Here is a 17,586-nt window from a genome sequence, read left to right on the forward strand (position 1 = left end):
GTATGAACAAGAAGAGGATGGAACACCTTTGATGTATTTAAAGAAAACAAAAACTGAGCCAAAGAACTGGAGAGATGGCTCAGCAGTTAAGAGCACTGACTGCTCTTGCAGAGGACCAAGGTTCAATTCCCAGCACCCACATGGCAGCTAAGAACCATCTATAACTCCAGTTCTAGGTGATCTGACACCCCCTTCTTACCTCTGATTATATTGCATGACACGGGGTACAGTTACACATATGCAGGCAATACACTCATACACATAAAATAAAAATAATAAGGGGGCTGGAGAGATGGCTCAGCAGTTAAGAGCATTGACTGCTCTTGCAGGAGACCCAGGTTCAATTCCCAGTACCCACATGGCAGCTAAGAAGCATCTATAACTCTAGTTCTAGGGGATCTGACACCCTCTTCTTACCTCCGACTATATTACACGACACAGGTATAGTTACACACATGCAGGTAATACACTCATACACATAAAATAAAAATAATAAGGGGGCTGGAGAGATGGCTCAGTGGTTTAGAGCACTGACTGCTCTTGAAGGAGACCCAGGTTCGATTCCCAGCATCCACATGGTAGTTAACAACCATCTGCAACTCCAGTTCCATGGCACCAGGATCCAACACCCTCTTCTAAACTCTGTTGGCACTGCATGATATGGGTGCACTGATCTACATACAAGCAATATACATAAAATTTTAAAAATAATAAAATAAAAAATAATAATAATTTTTTTTTTACAAAACCTGTGAACCAAGACTTTCAGCTCCATTAGAAATATCTTTAAATGTGAAGGTGACATAAGGACATTTCTGTCCAACAAAATTCAGACCTTTGTCATCAGCAGACTTAGAATACAGAAACTTGAAAGAGTCAGGAGGAGAAAATGCCTCTCACAACAGAATGGAGAGAGCCAAAAAAGGTAAACAGGTAAATTAAAAAGAGGTGTTTCCCCTCAGAGAATAGTTGGCACCCATACATTGTTGGGTGGTTAAACAGTTCAAGAGCTTTGGACAAAGCTTTAACAGTTTCTCTAGAGCCAAGCAAATGGCCACTTTTTGACCCAGCAGTTCTGTTCTTAGCTGTGAGACCTGAAAACGCTTGTCCACCTAAAGACTCAGCCACAGATGGTGGTAGCAGTTTTAGTCACAGTTGCTTCAAACTGGAACAAGTAGGAGAGTTCTGCAGCCATGGCATGGGTATCAGAGCCCAGACAGAATAAAGTGGCTTGGGATGGAAGCTAAAACCCAATGAGAGCTTGGCACAAATCTCTAATTCCAGCACTGGGTGAAGGAAGAAGGCTCAGGAGTTCAAGGTAATCCTCACGACATAGTGAGCTTGAGATCAGGCTAGGCTACATGAGACCCTGTTGAAACACACACACACACACACACACACACACACACACACACACACGAAAACAGGACTGGAGAGATGGTTCAGTGGTGAAGAGCACTTGCTACTTGCTGTGATTCCAGAGGACCTGGGTTTGGTTCCCAGAAACTACATGACAACTCTCAACTGCTTTTAACTCCAGTTCTAAGGGTCTGATACCCTCTTCTGGCTTCTGTGGGCACCAGGCATGTATGTGGTACACATGCAGACACATATACATAAAATGCTTTTTAAAAAATCGAAAACCCAAACAGGGGCAGCAAGATGACTCAAGTAAAGGTTATTGCTGCCAAGTTTGATGACCTGAATTGCAGCCCTAGAAGCCATATGTTGGAAGGAGAGAACTGACTCTTAAAAGTTGTCCTCTGGCTGGGTGTGATGGCACACGCCTTTAGTCCCAGCACAGGCTGAGGAAGGCAGATCTCTGTGATTTAAGGCCAACCTGGTCTACATAGTGAGTTCCAGGCCAACTGAGGCTACAGGGAAACCTGTCTCAAAAAAAAAGTTGTTTTCTGACTTCACACACACACACATACATACATACATACATACATACATACACACAAATACTAAATAAATTAATAAATTAATGTAATAACAAATTCAGAGTCAGGAGTTGTCCTGTAAGCCTGTAAACCCAGTATTCTGGAAGTGGAGACCAGAGATTTAGCCTGAGCTACATAGCAAGACCCTGTCACAAAACAAGAGTGTTGAGAATGTTCTTCATGGAGCTGTAGCAGACTGGCGCCCCAGCTCAGTGTATCAGTGGTCCCTAAGTCTGCTCTGTAAGCAAGAATTCTACAGGACTTTGTTACCTGAAGGTTCATGTGTTAAAGATATGCTGTTGGGAGGTGCTGTGGACTTTTTGAAGGTAAGACTTTATGGGATATCCTTAGATCATTGAGGCAAATGGAATTGCGGAATCTTGTTCTCCTACACTTTCTGCTTTCTGACTCTTGAGGCCCCACCTGGTTTGCTTATCCGAGATCCAAAGTGGGAAGCCACTTGATTTGGGACTGGATTCTCCAGAATTGTAAATAAAAAACAAAACAAGGCCAGACATGGTGGTGCACATCTTTAATCCCATTACTTGGGAGGCAGAGGCAGGCAGATCTCTGTGAGTTCAAGACCAGCCTGATCTGCATAGTGAGTTCCAGGACAACTGGGGCTACAGGGAGACCCTGTCTCAAACATACATACATACACACACACACACACACACACACACACACACACACACACCTTCCTGTTTATAAATTAATTGCTTCAGGTATTTCATTATAGGAATGGGAAGCCAACTAATACATATGATTTGATGACTAATTACCAGGACTCATAGAACTGAGCATAGAGTCATACTCCTGGCTATGATTTACTACAGCAAAATGATCCAAGCCAAAATGAACAAAGAGGAGGACTCATGGGGCAGCATTCAGAGAAAACCCAGTATGAGTTTCTAAGGGTTCTCTCCCACTGGACATTCTTAGTTCCTATAGCAAATAATCATGAGCACATATATGAAGTGTTTCAGACCCAGGAAGCTCAAGGAGTGTTCTGGTTTTGTTTTTGTTTTTGCAAATGGGTATTTGGTCATGTAGGCATTCTCAGCCTAGCAGGCACCAACATTCCAGACTCTCAGAAGGACAGCAGTTGTTCACCATAAACCATATTGTTCATGCAAACAGTTTGGAAGAGTGAGCTAGTCTGCCAGTATGGGAATGGTTGGACCCTTTGAAAACCAAAGTTCCTAAGTACCAGCTGAGGGCCAGCCTTGACAGCAGATCTTTCTATGGATAGCAGTCTCAGACCTCCTATGTTAACTGTATTTTTTGTACAGCAGGTGACAAAGGTATCCTTGGAGAGGGTCACTTCAAAGCCAAATAAAGAGGCTGAATGTGGTGACTCCTGCCTGTAATCCTAATACTTCAGAGGCTGAGACATGAGGACAGGTTCAAGGCCAGGACAGGCTACATTGAGACCCAGTCTCAGAAAACAGAAAAACAAACAAAAGCCAATAGTGAAAAAAAAAAGAGTGTTGGAGCCAGAGAGATGGCTCAGCGGTTAAGAACACTGGTTGTTCTTGCAGAAGACCTGGGTTTGAATCCCAGCACCCACATGGCCACTAACAACTCTCTGTTACTCCAGTCCCAGGGGATCCGACAGCCTCTTCTGACCTCTGCGGGCATTGCACGACACGGGTGCATTTACCTACATGCAGGCAATACACGCATACACATAAAATAAAAGTAATTTAAAACATTAAAAAAAAAAAGAGTGTCGTCATCACAGGTAATGACCTCACTAACCTGACACACAGAATCAAAGCCAAAACTAGGTGAAAAGGGAGATGGGGGGTGGGGGGTGAATTGTGGCTGGGTTGGTAGAGTACCTACCATACACAACATGAGGATCTGAGTTCAATCTCCAGCACCACATAAAGCCAAGTGTGGTGGCGCCCACCTGTAATCCCAGCACTGGAAAGGCAAAAGCAAGAGGATCAGAAATCCATAGTCATCCTCAGCTATATGGGGAGTTCCAGGCCAGGCTGGACCACCTGAGACCTTGTCTCAAAAAGGAAAGGATGGTAGCCAGGTGTGGTAGATCACACCTTTAATTCCAGCACTCGGGAGGCAGAGGCAGGTGGATCTCTGAGAGTTCAAGGCCAGCCTGGTCTACACAGTGAGTTCCAGGACAGCTGGGACTACAGGGAGACCCTGTCTCAAAAAGACCCCCCCCCCCAAAAAAAAGGGGGCGGAAAGGAGAATTTGTTACAAACTGGAAAACTGAGTAAAAAGTATTAGGAGTTTGGAGAGATGACTCAGCAGTTAAGAGCACTTGCTGGGTTCAGTTTCCAGCACCCACATCAGGCGACTCACAGCCATCTATAACTCCAGTTTCAGGGAATCTAATCTAATGCTCTTCTCTGGCTTCAGGTTCCTGCATGAACGCTTGTAGTGTACATAGACTCACATAAGCACACACGTACTCATAAAAATAAGTAAAATAAAGGCAGGCGTGGTGGCGCAAACCTTTAATCTCAGCACTCAAGAGAGTCAGAAGCAGGTGGATCTCTGTGAGTTCAAAGCCATCCTGGTCTACACAGTGAGTTCCAGACCACCTGGGGTTACAGGAAGACTGTTTCAAAAAGAGAAGATGAGAGAGAGAGAGAGAGAGAGGGAGGGAGAGGGAGAGGGAGGAGAAAGAAAGAGAGGAGAAAGAAAGAAAGAAAGAAAGAAAGAAAGAAAGAAAGAAAGAAAGAAAGAAAGAAAGAAAGAAAGAAGGAAAGAAGGAAAGAAGGAAAGAAGAAAGAAAAATAAAATAGGGCTGGAGAGATGGCTCAGTGGTTAAGAGCACCTGGGTTTGATTCCCACCACCACATGGTGACTCACAACTGTCTGTAACTCCAATTCCAGGGGATTTGACGTCCTCTTCTGACCTCTGCAGGTCATGTTAGGGATCACGGGAAGCCAGGATTTTCTTATCACTGATTTAGAGACACGAGTTCTGGGCATGGGAATTTGAGGCAGGAAAATTGTCTTGAGTTAGAAGCTAGCCTGGCCTACATAGCGAGTTCTAGGCCAGACCTAGCTATATAACAGGAGGACTTATCTCAAAAAAAAAAAACAACCACAGGGACTGGAGAGATGGCTCTGTGTTTGAGAGCACTGACTGCTCTTTCAGAGGACCTGGGTTTGATTCCCAGCACCCACATGACAGGTAACACTGTCCGTAACTCCAGTTCCAGGGGATCTGACACCTTCTTCTGACCTCCTCGGGCATTGTATGACATGGATGCACTTACATACATGCAGGCAATATACTCACACACATAAAATTTTTAAAAAATGAAATAAAAATAAAATACTAAATAATGAATTAAATATTTTAACATACTATTTTAAAAAATGAAAAAAATAAGGGGCTGGAGAGATGGTCCGGCAGTTAAAAGTACTTACTACTGTTCCAGAGGACCCGAATTCAATTCCTAGCACTGAAATTATATGGCTCACAACTACATGTAACTCCAGCTCCAGGAGATCTGACACCTCTGGTTTCCAAGGACACTGTACTCACCTGCACATACACAGAAACATGCAGACATGCATACAGAGATACACAGTTATAAATAGATATGTATTTTTTAAAATAAAAGAGCATGATCCAGGTGTGGTGGCTCAGGCCTTTACTGCCTGCCCACAGGAGGCAAATGCAGATGGATTTCTGCAAGATTGAGGCCAGCCTGGTCTATGTGGTGAGTTCCAGGCCAGTTGGGGCTACGGAGAGACCTTGTCTTAAAAACAAATAAAAGAACAAAATAAGTTGTAATATTAGTGCATATAATTTTTTCATGTTTCTTTAATTTGACATCCTGTTTTATTCTTTGACCAGAGCAGTTTACTATAACCAGCACCTTCTCCTTGGCTGTGTAGAAAAACTGGACCCCTGAGCTTTGTGTTTTTATGTGCAGAGGTCTTGGTCTACAGTAGGAGTAACAGTGGTTTAGGAACAGAAAAAGAAGGGCTGTTTCTCAGTGAGCCAAAGAAAGAGGCCTAAAAATAGATCAGAATGTGGTGTCCCAAGCTAGGCATTTAGATTTCTTTTTTTGAGTGTGTGAGCCTGGGTCCTGTTCTACCTCTCAAGTGCTGGGATTATGGGCACATGTCCCCATGCCCAACTTCCATGCTCATTGTTAAGTGCCAACGTTTAGGCAGCAGTCAGGCAAGGCAGACCAGAAGCCAGTGGGATAGGGTGCCTGGAAAGCAGCTGTTGAGGTTAGAATGAGGTAGGCTATGAATACAGGGCAGACAGGGTTGGCTCCTTCAAATCTGGGTATATCAGTGTGATAGGAAGAATGATGGCTCCAGTAAAGGGCAATCAGACAGGCCAGATTCTTTGACTGGACATCCCTTGTGTGCCAAAAGAAAACAGGCAGCTCCAACTGCTTTTTCATTTGTGCTGTGTGAAGAGAATACTGTACAAGAGTTCAAATAGTTCTGACTTTGACAGGCTCATTCTTGTACTCCCTGAACTTGAAAGGCTCAGACTGGAGAATTGCCATAAGGCCAGCCTGGGCTAAAGAAGGAGATCCTGTCTCAAATAAACAATAACAAAAATAATACACACACATACACATACACACATACACACATGTAAACAACTTCATTTTTTTTACTACCTAATTTTTATTTATTTTCATTTTTTGTGTGTGAGTGTATGCCTGCATGTATGTAAGTGCACCTGTGTCATGAAGAGCCCTTGAGGGACAGAAGAGGGCCTCAGATCCTGTGGAACTGAAGTTACAGACAGTTGTTAGCTGCCATGTAGGTGCTGGGATTTGAACCTGAGTCTTCTGCAAGAGGAGCCAGTGCTCTTAACCACTGAGCTATCTCTCCAACCCCGTAAATCAAGGTATTTTTTTATTGTTTTTATTTTATGTGTATGCATGTATTGCCTGCATGTAGGTAAGTGCACCCATGCCGTGAAATGCCTGAGGAGGTCAGAAGAGGCTGTCGGATCCCCTGGGACTGGAGTAACAGACAGTTGTTAGCTGCCATGTGGGTGCTGGGATTTGAACCCGGGTCTTCTGCAAGACCAACCAGTGTTCTTAACCACTGACCCATCTCTCCAGTCCCAAGTCAAGGTATTTTAAAAATACATTGGTGGGAAAATCAGGCAGGTTGCAGCCAAGCAGGGAAGTCTCTTCTATATGCCTCAGACGTTAGCTGATGACATTTTTAGTCTTTGGGTTGGTAGAAGCTAGTAATCTATACATTCCAAAACCATTTTATCTAATAGTTACAAGGTTGTTAAATAAAGAGTAAGGTAGAAAATAAGTGCTATTAAGAGGACTGAACTCAGTCCAAGATAATTTGGCTGCGGACTTCTCTGTTTCTCCACAGTCACAGACATTCTAATCAGCCAGTCAGCCTTGTAGAATTTTTAACTCAGGTGCAGGTTTTTACTGGGCATTTCAGTTCACAGATCCAGCCATAACTGGGGGGGGGGGGTGAGGAGGGATCAATCCTCTCTGGTCAATTGTACTATCCCTAACTTCCTGGAATTAAAAACCTACCCTGTTATACTGCCCAATGCCTTCCTCTCAAAGCATACTGGCCTAGGAGAGAAGTCCTGTTCTCCCAGGGCTATCTGTGCCTCTTTGCTTCTAGAAACACACACACACACTCATGTCTTGCCCAGTATATCTGGATTGGGCACTGTCCAGCTAGGATCTCTGAGGGACAATGACCTGTCAACATGTCATTGTGAGGGTGTCTCAGAGGATTTGTCTGAGTGCCAGATCTATGTGGTCAAGACAAGGACCCAAAGAAATGAGTGACTTGGTCAGATTGAAAATATACTCTTGAAATATGAGGCTGGAATATGGGAATTTACAGCTCTCACACCAAACTCTGTAAGTGAAATCACATTTTGTGCCAGACTTCCAAAAACATAATCATATGAAAATTATTTTTATTGCCCTGAAGCATGATTAAAAGCAGTTTACCACAAATAAGAAAGTTTACCGTAAGATCTTTGCCAGAAGCACAAATATACAAAGCTGAGCAGTTGTTTTCTGTTTTACTTTAGAAAACATTGACTTGGGGCTGGAGCGATGGCTCAGCAGTTAAGAACACTGACTTCTCTTGCAGAGGACCCAGGTTCAATTCCCAGCATCCACATGGCGGCTATGAACCATCCTTAACTCCAGTTCCAGGGGAATCTGAAGCCCTCTTCTGACCTCTGCTGCATTGCATGACACGGGTGCACTCACATACATGCAGGCAATACATTCATACACATAAAATAAAAATAATAAATAAAATATTTAGAAAAAGAAAACATTAACTTATAGGTAGTGGCACATACCTATAATCTCAGAACTTTGGAGGATGGCCATGAGCCAAGCCAAGCCAAGCTTACATATTGAGACCCTGTCTCAAAACTAAATATAAAATCAAGGCTGGTGAGATGGCTTCATGGGTAAAGGTGTTTGCTGCTAAACCTGACTACCTTAGTTGGATCCTCAAAACCCACATGACGGAAGGAGAGAGCTGACTCCCAAAGTTGTCCTCTGACCTCCACATATATGCAGCATGTGTATGTACATAGCATACACATACATACACACATATACACACAAACAAAAATTTTAAATTAAAAAAGAAAATAGGTGACTTTTTCTTTTCTTTCTTTTCTTTCCTTTACTTTTTTTTTTTTTTTTTTTTTTCTTTCTTTAGCCTCAACTGGCCTCAACTTCAAAATTCACAGAGTTCTGCCTGCCTCTGCCTCCCAAGTGCTGGAATTAAAGGCATGTATCACCACACTGAACTGGCTCGGCAAACTTACCTAAGTTATTCCATTATGTTCAGAGCCATTTTAGCAGTAACTTTGCTCCACACCAAAAGGAAAAGGGGGGCAGCCTTGGGTCTTGGGAAATTGTCCTAGCCATGAATCATGGAATGTGCTAATACCAGACATTTTATATCTGGCTAACTGCTTGTTTTCGCTTCTGTAATCCGCTTACTATTTTGGGTCACCTTGACACAGAGCATAAGACCACCCTTGTTATCATGTTATTGTATGACCACTCGGTAACTGCTGCTTCCAGCTTTCTTACTAAACTTGTTATGGTTAGGGAGTTGACTAATTTTAAAATTACAAAGTTGATTGCCAAGTTATATGACTGTATCACTTGTCTGTATAATGATTGGTTGTTGATTAATAGATTCAAAGTTCTGCTATGTTGTACAAACCTGATTGGTTCACAAGTATCCCGTTTGAATAATATTTCTGTAATCCTATAAAAACTCTGACCTGACAATCATCAGTGCTGTTTCTACTCCCGAGATAGCCTGGCCAGTCAAAAATTAAAATTTATCTTGCTACTTTTCTTAAAGTAGTGTTGGTGATTTTTTTTTTTTGCAAACTCCATCCTATAACACACACCATAATTTATTAATAACCAGTTAGAAAATTAGTTATTAATAAATTGATTTGCTAAGCACAGAAGACTGACTTGTGTGGAAGGAAAATTCTTTGATCACTTTATTGAATCAAGACCTCTTCAAGGGGCTAGAGAGATGGCTCAACGGTTAACAGCAGGTTCAGTACCTAGCATGCACATAAGTCCAGTTCCAGGAGATATGATTCCCTCTTCTGGTCTCTGCAGACATTGCATGGCATGGGTGCACTTACATGCAGGCAAAACATTCATACACATAAAATTTAAAAAATAATTCTACCAGAGGGAATCCTATTAGTGCAAAAACCTACTGAAAATATTACACATACAATATCCTTACATGTGTCCATGAGTGTACCTGAAGACTACATAACAAGAAACAGTGCCAAACAGGAGACTCCTTTGAGTTGTTGGTCAGGGTAGTCCAAGAGACTCCCAAAATTACACAGGCTATTGCCACAGTCCTTGATTGCCTCCCAGAACTTAATATTAAGACCCTATTGCTGAAGACAGGACATTATTTGGACATAGGATTTGGAGCAATGGAGCTGGAACTGACCTGAAAGCCACCTCCCCTGAGGCCTAGTTCTCATAGCTTTGGAGAGCACTATGCAAACCAGTAAGGGAGAATGTCAATCAACAGTCCACGCCCAGCTTCAAGGCCTAAAAACCACATCAATGATCAGCACAGCAAATGACATTGGTGTAGTAGTGGCACTTTTATCTTGGGGGTAATCAACAGCTACCTAAATTGGACTTAAAGCCCACTCAAAGGGAAACTCATGTCTGGTACTGTAAACCTAGCCAAATACACATAGCTGGAGATGTCATAGATCTTGGAGAAAACCCAAAGCTGTCATATCCCTAGACAAATGTAATTTCTTACTGTGTGCAAAATATGGATCCTTAAATTTACAGACAAGTATCCTGGTCACAACCCATCAAAGTAGCTTGTTTTTCAACAGACAGAGATTATTACAGAGTTACACCACTGGTCACACACAGAGATTCTCTGTGAATTGCCCATGCCTAAGTGGAACATCTAGATTGCAGACTCACATAGAACAAGGGTGAAAAGAACCTTCAATTCTCATCAATGAAGCTCTCTCATGCAACAGAGGGTCAGGAACACAAAAGGCCACAAATGGCCAAAACACAGAGAGTAAGAGTCAGCAGAGTGTGGGTCCTTGGACAGGTCTCCTATATTGAGGTCCACCCACCCAGGACTCAGGGACCATTTTGGAACAGGCGGCAGAAAGATTGTAAGAGCTGTGGTGGCGCACGCCTTTAATCCCAGCACTCGGGAGGCAGAGGCAGGCAGATCTCTGTGAGTTCAAGGCCAGCCTGGTCTACATAGTGAGTTCCAGGACAGCTGGGGCTACAGGGAGACCCTGTCTCAAAAAGACCAAAAAAAAAAAAAGATTGTAAGAGCCAGGGAGGAGGTGCATGACCATGACCATATGAAATAGTCCTACAGGCACCAGGGACCCTTCTCATAGAAACCTACGGCAATGGTGTCAGTATGCACAAGACCCATGAAAACTTAGGCAGACAAAAACCCAGCACAGAACTGTGGAAATGAACAGCAATCTTAGTTGAAGAATTGTTGGCAGCTGACTACTGCTGGGTGAAGAACAGCAGATTTTCTTGAAGAAGAGGGACTCTAGATAGGCTGACTAAACCCTAGTGGATAAACTTGCACTGAGGGACATCTCAGGACACTTACTTTATATAATGGGCCTTAATACAAATGACAGAATGTATGAACTCCACTAGGGGGGAGGGTATGGGAGGGTGCCAAAGGGGAAGGGGGGAGGGGGTGAGTATAAAGATGATTTTCTATATGAAATACACAAAAATTCAATAAAAAAATTTAAAGGTGAATAAAAGAATAACAACTGCATCTTCAAATCATCTGGTGGCTTTCAGTTCCACATTTTCAGGATGGGAGAGGTCAGGATAGGAGAGATCAGGATTCGAGGTCCACCATGCTCCAGGGGGAACCTACTGGACTGCTTGCTCTCTCTGGACCGCTTGCTCTCATTCTGCAACACCAGGAACACTGACTGCTGGCAGATACCAGAGACTCCATCCCTTCTCCATCTCCTCCAACTGTCTGCTCTACCCTGTGCTATCTGGCTGGTTTGAGATCTCAGTGCAGGTAATTTGATGTTAACTGCAGAGCTAATCCTTAGAAAATCAGCCCCATATGATTATTCATGCCAAAGGTGAGACAAGATGAAAAGGGAAGTCACTACACCTTGAGGAAATGCTCCCAGAGGTAGACCTGGGGCTGATATGCTGACACAAAAGGAGTAAGGCAAGTAACTCCCCTGTTGTTGAAGGGTTAAATTCTCTCATTCAACTGATGCAATACTGGAACTTCCTGAATTGGAATATAGAAAAGCTTAGAACTCAAATGGAGAGATCCTGACCTAGGTGGCGAGGACATCACCTTTAGCTGGTTCTGCTCTCCCCTGGCTCCTCAACCCTTTCTCTAAAAATAAGTGAGAGGACTCAGGGCCCAGAGAGGACACTGTGACCTGAAGGGACCCTGGACCAGAGAGGATGGATACTGGGACCTGACACTGGGAACAGAGAGGACACTAGGACCTGAGGGGACCATGGAACCAGAAAGGACGCTGGGACTGGAGGGGACCTGGGACCAGAGATGACACTGGAACCAAAGAGGACACTGGGACCTGAGGGGAGCCTGGGACCAAAGAAGACATTAGGACGTGAGGGGACCCTGGGACCAGAAAGGGCCATGGGAACTGAGAGGACCGTGGGACCAGAGAACACTACGGCCACGGAAGACCCTGAAGCCCAAGAGGACCCTGCAGTTAGAGAGGACCCTGCATCCAGAGAGAACCTTGCAGCCAGAGAGGACCCTGGAACCAGAGAGGACCCTGGGACCAGAGAAGACCCTGCAGCCAGAGAGGACTCTGGAACCAGAGAGGACCCTGCAGCCAGAGAGGACCCTGGGACCAGAGAGGACCCTGCAGCCAGAGAGGACCCTGGGACCAGAGAGGACCCTGGAACCAGAGGGGACCCTTCAACCAGAGAGGACCCTGGAACCAGAGAGGACTCTGGGACCAGGGAGGACCCTGTTGCCAGAGATGACCCTGCAGCCAGAGAGGACCCTGCAGCCAGTGAGGATCCTGTTTCCAGAGACGACCCTGAAGTCAGAGAGGATCCTAGGACCAAAAAAGTACATCGGGACCTGAGAGGACTCTGGGATGACACTGGGACATGAGGGATCCCTGGGACCAGGGAGGACACTGGACCTGAGGGAATCCTGGGACCAGAGAGGACACTGGACCTGAAGGGACCCTGGGACCAGAGAGGACACTGGGACCAGAGAGGACACTGGGACCAGAGAGGACACTGGGAACTGAATGGACCCTGGGACCAGAGGGTACACTGGGATCTAAGGGGACCCTGGGACCAGAGAGGACACTGGGACCTGAGGAGACCCTGAGACCAGAGAGGACACTGGGACCTGAGGGGAACCTGGGACCAATGAGGACACTGGGACCTGAGGGGACCTGGGGACCAGAGAGGACACTGGGACCTGAGGGAACCCGGGGACCAGAGAGGACATTGGGACCTGAGGGGACCCTGGGACCTGAGGGTACACTGGGACCTAAGGAGACCCTGGGACCAGAGAGGACACTGGGACCTGAGGGGACCCTGAGACCAGAGAGGACACTGGGACCTGAGGAGAGCCTGGGACCAAAGAGGACATTAGGATGTGAGGGGACCCTGGGACCAGAAAGGACTATGGGAACTGAGGGGACCCTGGGACCAGAGAGGACACTGGGACCTGAGGGGGCCCTGGGATCAGAGAGGACACTGGGACTTGAGGGGACATTGGGACCAGATGACACTTCAACCTGAGAGGACCCTGCAGCCAGAGAGGACCCTGCAGCCAGAGAGGACCCTGCAGCCAGAGAAGACCCTGGAACCAGTGAGGATCCTGCTGCCAGAGAGAACCCTGGTACCAGAGAGGACCCTGGAACCAGAGAGGACCCTGAAGTCAGAGAGGACAGTGAGACCAGAGAAGACCCTGCAGCCAGAGAGGACTCCGGGACCAGAGAGGATCCTGCAGCCAGTAAGGACCCTGTTGCCAGAGACAACCCTGAAGTCAGAAAGGATACTAGGACCAAAAAGGACATTGTGACCTGAGAGGACTCTGGGATGACACTGGGACATGAGGGGGTCCCTGGGACCAGAGAGGACACTGGAACATGAGGGAATCCTGGGACCAGAGAGGACACTGGACCTGAAGGGACCCTGGGACCAGAGAGGACATTGGAACCTGAGGGGACCCTGGGACCAGAGAGGACACTGGGACATGAGAGGACACTAGGACCTGAGGGGAACCTGAAACCAATGAGGACACTGGGACCTAAGGGGACCCTGGGACCTGAGAGGGCACTGGGACCTGAGGGTACACTGGGACCAGAGGGGACCCTGGGATCAGAGAGGACACTGGGACCTGAGGGAACATTGGAACTAGATGACACTTCGACCTGAGCAGACCCTGAAACCAGAGAAGGCCCTGCAGCCAGAGTGGACCCTGCAGCCAGAGAGGATCCTGTATCAAGAGAGGACCCTGGGATCAGAGAGGACTCTGGGATCAGAGAAGATACTGGGACCAGAGAGGATCCTGTGCAGCCAGAGAGGACAGAGGCCAGAGAGGACTCTGGTCTCTGTGACCTTGAGGTGACTGGTCTCATTGTATCCAGTCAGGAGGTCAAGAGTGATGAATGCTGGTGCTCAGCTTGCTTTCTCCATTTTATTGAATCCAGGACCCCATCCCATGGAATGGTGCCACCCTAACTGAGTCTTACCACCTGTCCTGGTTTGTTTCTTCATTGCTGTGACAAAATACTCTGACCAATACCAACTTGGGGAGGAAAGGGTTTATTTGTCTCCCAGGTCGCAGTGCAACAGGGAGCCCAAGGTAGTAGCTCAGGGCAGGAACCTGGGGGCAGGAGCTGGAGCACAGGCTATGGAGGAACGCTGCTTACTGGCTTGCTCCTCTGGCCCCTGCTCAGCCTGCTTTCTTATGCAACACAGGCCCACCTGCCCAGGGGTGGCACCACCCACAGTGGGCTGGGCTCTCCCACAACACTCATCAAGAAGATGCCCTTCAGACATGGCCACAGGCCAGTCCAATAGAGGAAATTCCCCAATTGAGGCTCCCTCAACCCAGGTGTGTCAAGTTGACACTAAAGCTATCCAGCACACCACCTCTCTTAACCTAAGCTAATATCCATCATAGGCATGCCCAGAGGCTTGTGTCCTATCATGTTGACAATATTACCCATTACAATTCTGCCCCTTGTCATTTTTAAGCCATAACCTTCCTCCTCTTGTGCCCATAGCCTCATGACTATCTCATAATGCAAAATGCATTCAGTCCAACTTCAAAAGTCCCTATAGTCTTAATGTGTCTTTTTAAAAATTTTTATTTATTTATTTATTTATTTATTTATTTATTTATTTATGCTTGCATGTAGGTAAGTGCACCCGTGTCGTGCAATGCCCGCGTAGACCACAGTCTGGCCGAACTCACAAAGATCTGACCCAAGTGCTGGGATTAAAAGTATGCACCACCACACCCTGCTTATTATTTTTATTTTATGTGTATTTGTGTATTGCCTGCACGTAGGTAAGTGCACCCATGTTGTGCAATGCCCGAGGAGGACAGAAGAAGCCATTGGATCCCCTGGAACTGGAGTTACCGACGGTTGTTAGCCGCCATGTGGGTGCTGGGATTTGAATGCGGGTCTTCTGCAAGGACAGTCAGTGTTCATAACTGCTGAGCCATCTCTCCAGCCCTAGTCCCCATAGTCTTTAACAGCTTCAGCACTGTAATCAGACTCACTGAAGTTCTCAGGAGATAGCAGAATTTAGCCAAGTTCTTTGCCAGAATGTCACACCAATGGTCCCTACACAGTTCCTAATAGAGTCCTTGCTTCTCTCTGAAAACTCATGTGATGGGCCTCCCCTCTGTGCACTTCTATTAGTATTCCTGTCTTCTGTGCTCATACCAGAATGGTCCATTAAGCTTTGTGTACACTATTCAAGAGCTTTTCTAGCCCAAAGTCACCCCCACTTCCATACTCCTCCCACAAACAAGTTTCAAAGATTTATCACAGCAACTGCCCCACTTCTTGGTACAGATTTTCTGTATTATTTATTTTTTCTCATTGCTTTGACAAAATACCTGACAAAAAGCAATTTAGGAGGCCAGGTGTGATGGCACATGCCTTTAATCCCAGCCCTTGGGAGGTAGAGGCAGGCAGATCACTGTGAGATAGAGGCTACGTGAATCTCCATATTGAGTTCCAGGCTAGTTGGGGCTACAAGGAGACACTGTCTCAAAAACAACAAGAATAACAAAAATAGAATCAATTTTTATTTTAATTGTGGGGGTCCGTTTGGGTGTGGGTACACAGGCACACAAATGACTGCTGGTGCCTGAGGAGGCCAGAAGACATTGGATCCTCTGGAGCTGAAATTACATGTAGTTGTGAGTCACCTGACATGAGTGCCGGGAATGGAACTTGGGTCCCTGGAAGAGCAAGAAGAAATCTTAACCCTGAACCATCTCTCCAGGCCCCAATTCATCTTTTATATATTCAGCTGAGAGCGGTGGCTCATTCCTGTAATCCCAGCACAGGAGAGACTAAGGCAGGAGAATTGGCCTACGTTTGAGGTCAGCTTGGGCTGCACAGTAGTTCCAGACCAGCCTGAACTATGGTAGAAGACCTCTTCTCAGAAAGCCAAAATTAACTAACTAATTAATTAATTAACCTGTTAAAAGAGGGGCTAGAGAGTGGAGGAAACTGTTCCCAGAACTGAATAATAACATGTACATATTACAACACTCCCCACCAAGCAATGTATCACCATGGAGCTTATCCCCACGCTCTGATTTCTTCAAAGAAATCTTCAACTTTCTTTTCTTAGAAATATTTTATTTATATTTTTATTTTTGAGTATGAGTGTATTGACAGCATGTATGTAAGTGCACCCATTTTGTGCAATGCCCACAGGGGGCAGAAGAGACCTTCAGATTCCCCTGGAACTGGAGTTACTGAAGGTTGTTATCAGCCATGTGGTTGCTGGGAATTAGAGCAGCCAGTGGTCTTAACTACTGAGTCATCTCTCCAGCACCAAAATCTTCAATTTTTAAACTTCTGCTTGATTTTCTTTTTTCAGTCAAAAGTGGTGCTGGGCTGCAGTTTCAGAACTAATTTAAGGGGCTGACCCTTTCAGCAGGTCCTGCATAAATAATCAGACACATCTCTTTGTAATATGGGGTAGTTAACCAGGCACAGTGTCTCATACTTATTAACCCCAGCACTTGGGGGACTGAAGCAGGAGGCTCCCCATAAGTTCAAGGCCAGTCTGGGCTCTGGAGTCTCAAAAAATAATAACATAGATTTAAGAACAGGGTTAAGCTGGGTGGTAGCACACACCTTTAAACCTAGCACTTGGGAGGCAAAGGAAGGCAGATCTTTGTGAGTTCGAGGCCAGCCTGGTCTACAGAGCAAGTTCCAGGTCAGCTGGGGCTACAGGGAGACTCTGTCTCAAAAAGACCAAAAAAACAAAACAAAACAAAAAAAAAACAAAAAAAAAAAACCAGAGTTAATAGAAAGGCACTCTGGGAAACATTAACACAGACCCAAGTATGGGTATGGGCTTCTTGGAGAGTTACCAAATTTTTTAAATTAAAATTTTTAAATGATACATTATATGTACATGTATGTGTCTGTGTAGAAGTGTATACACATGAGTGCAGGTGCCATCAGAGGGTATCAGATCCCCTGGAGATCCTGTTACAGGACGTTGTGAGCTGGCTGATATGGATGCTGGGAATTTAATTTGGATCCTTTGCAAGAGTAGTTTGCGCTCTTAACTGCTGAGCCAGCTCTCCAATCACTTGATTTATTCTCTCTGTGTGTGTGTGTGTGTGTGTGTGTGTGTGTGTGTGTGTGTGGTGTGTGTGTGTGTGTGTGTTTGGGTCTGTCTGTCTCTGTGTCTCTGTGTGTGGGTTTTTTAAATTATTTATTTAATAACCATATAATTAGAAGAAGCATTTCATTACAACACAATTGACATATTCAATAACGGTTTCCTGAGGTAGGATGCATCATTTTCAAAATTGGCTGTAAATTTTTAGGTTTACAGTTGAATTAATATAATTA

Source organism: Nannospalax galili, unplaced genomic scaffold (assembly GCF_000622305.1).
Source record: "Nannospalax galili isolate Female #2095 unplaced genomic scaffold, S.galili_v1.0 scaffold44, whole genome shotgun sequence".
NCBI lineage: Eukaryota > Metazoa > Chordata > Mammalia > Rodentia > Spalacidae > Nannospalax > Nannospalax galili.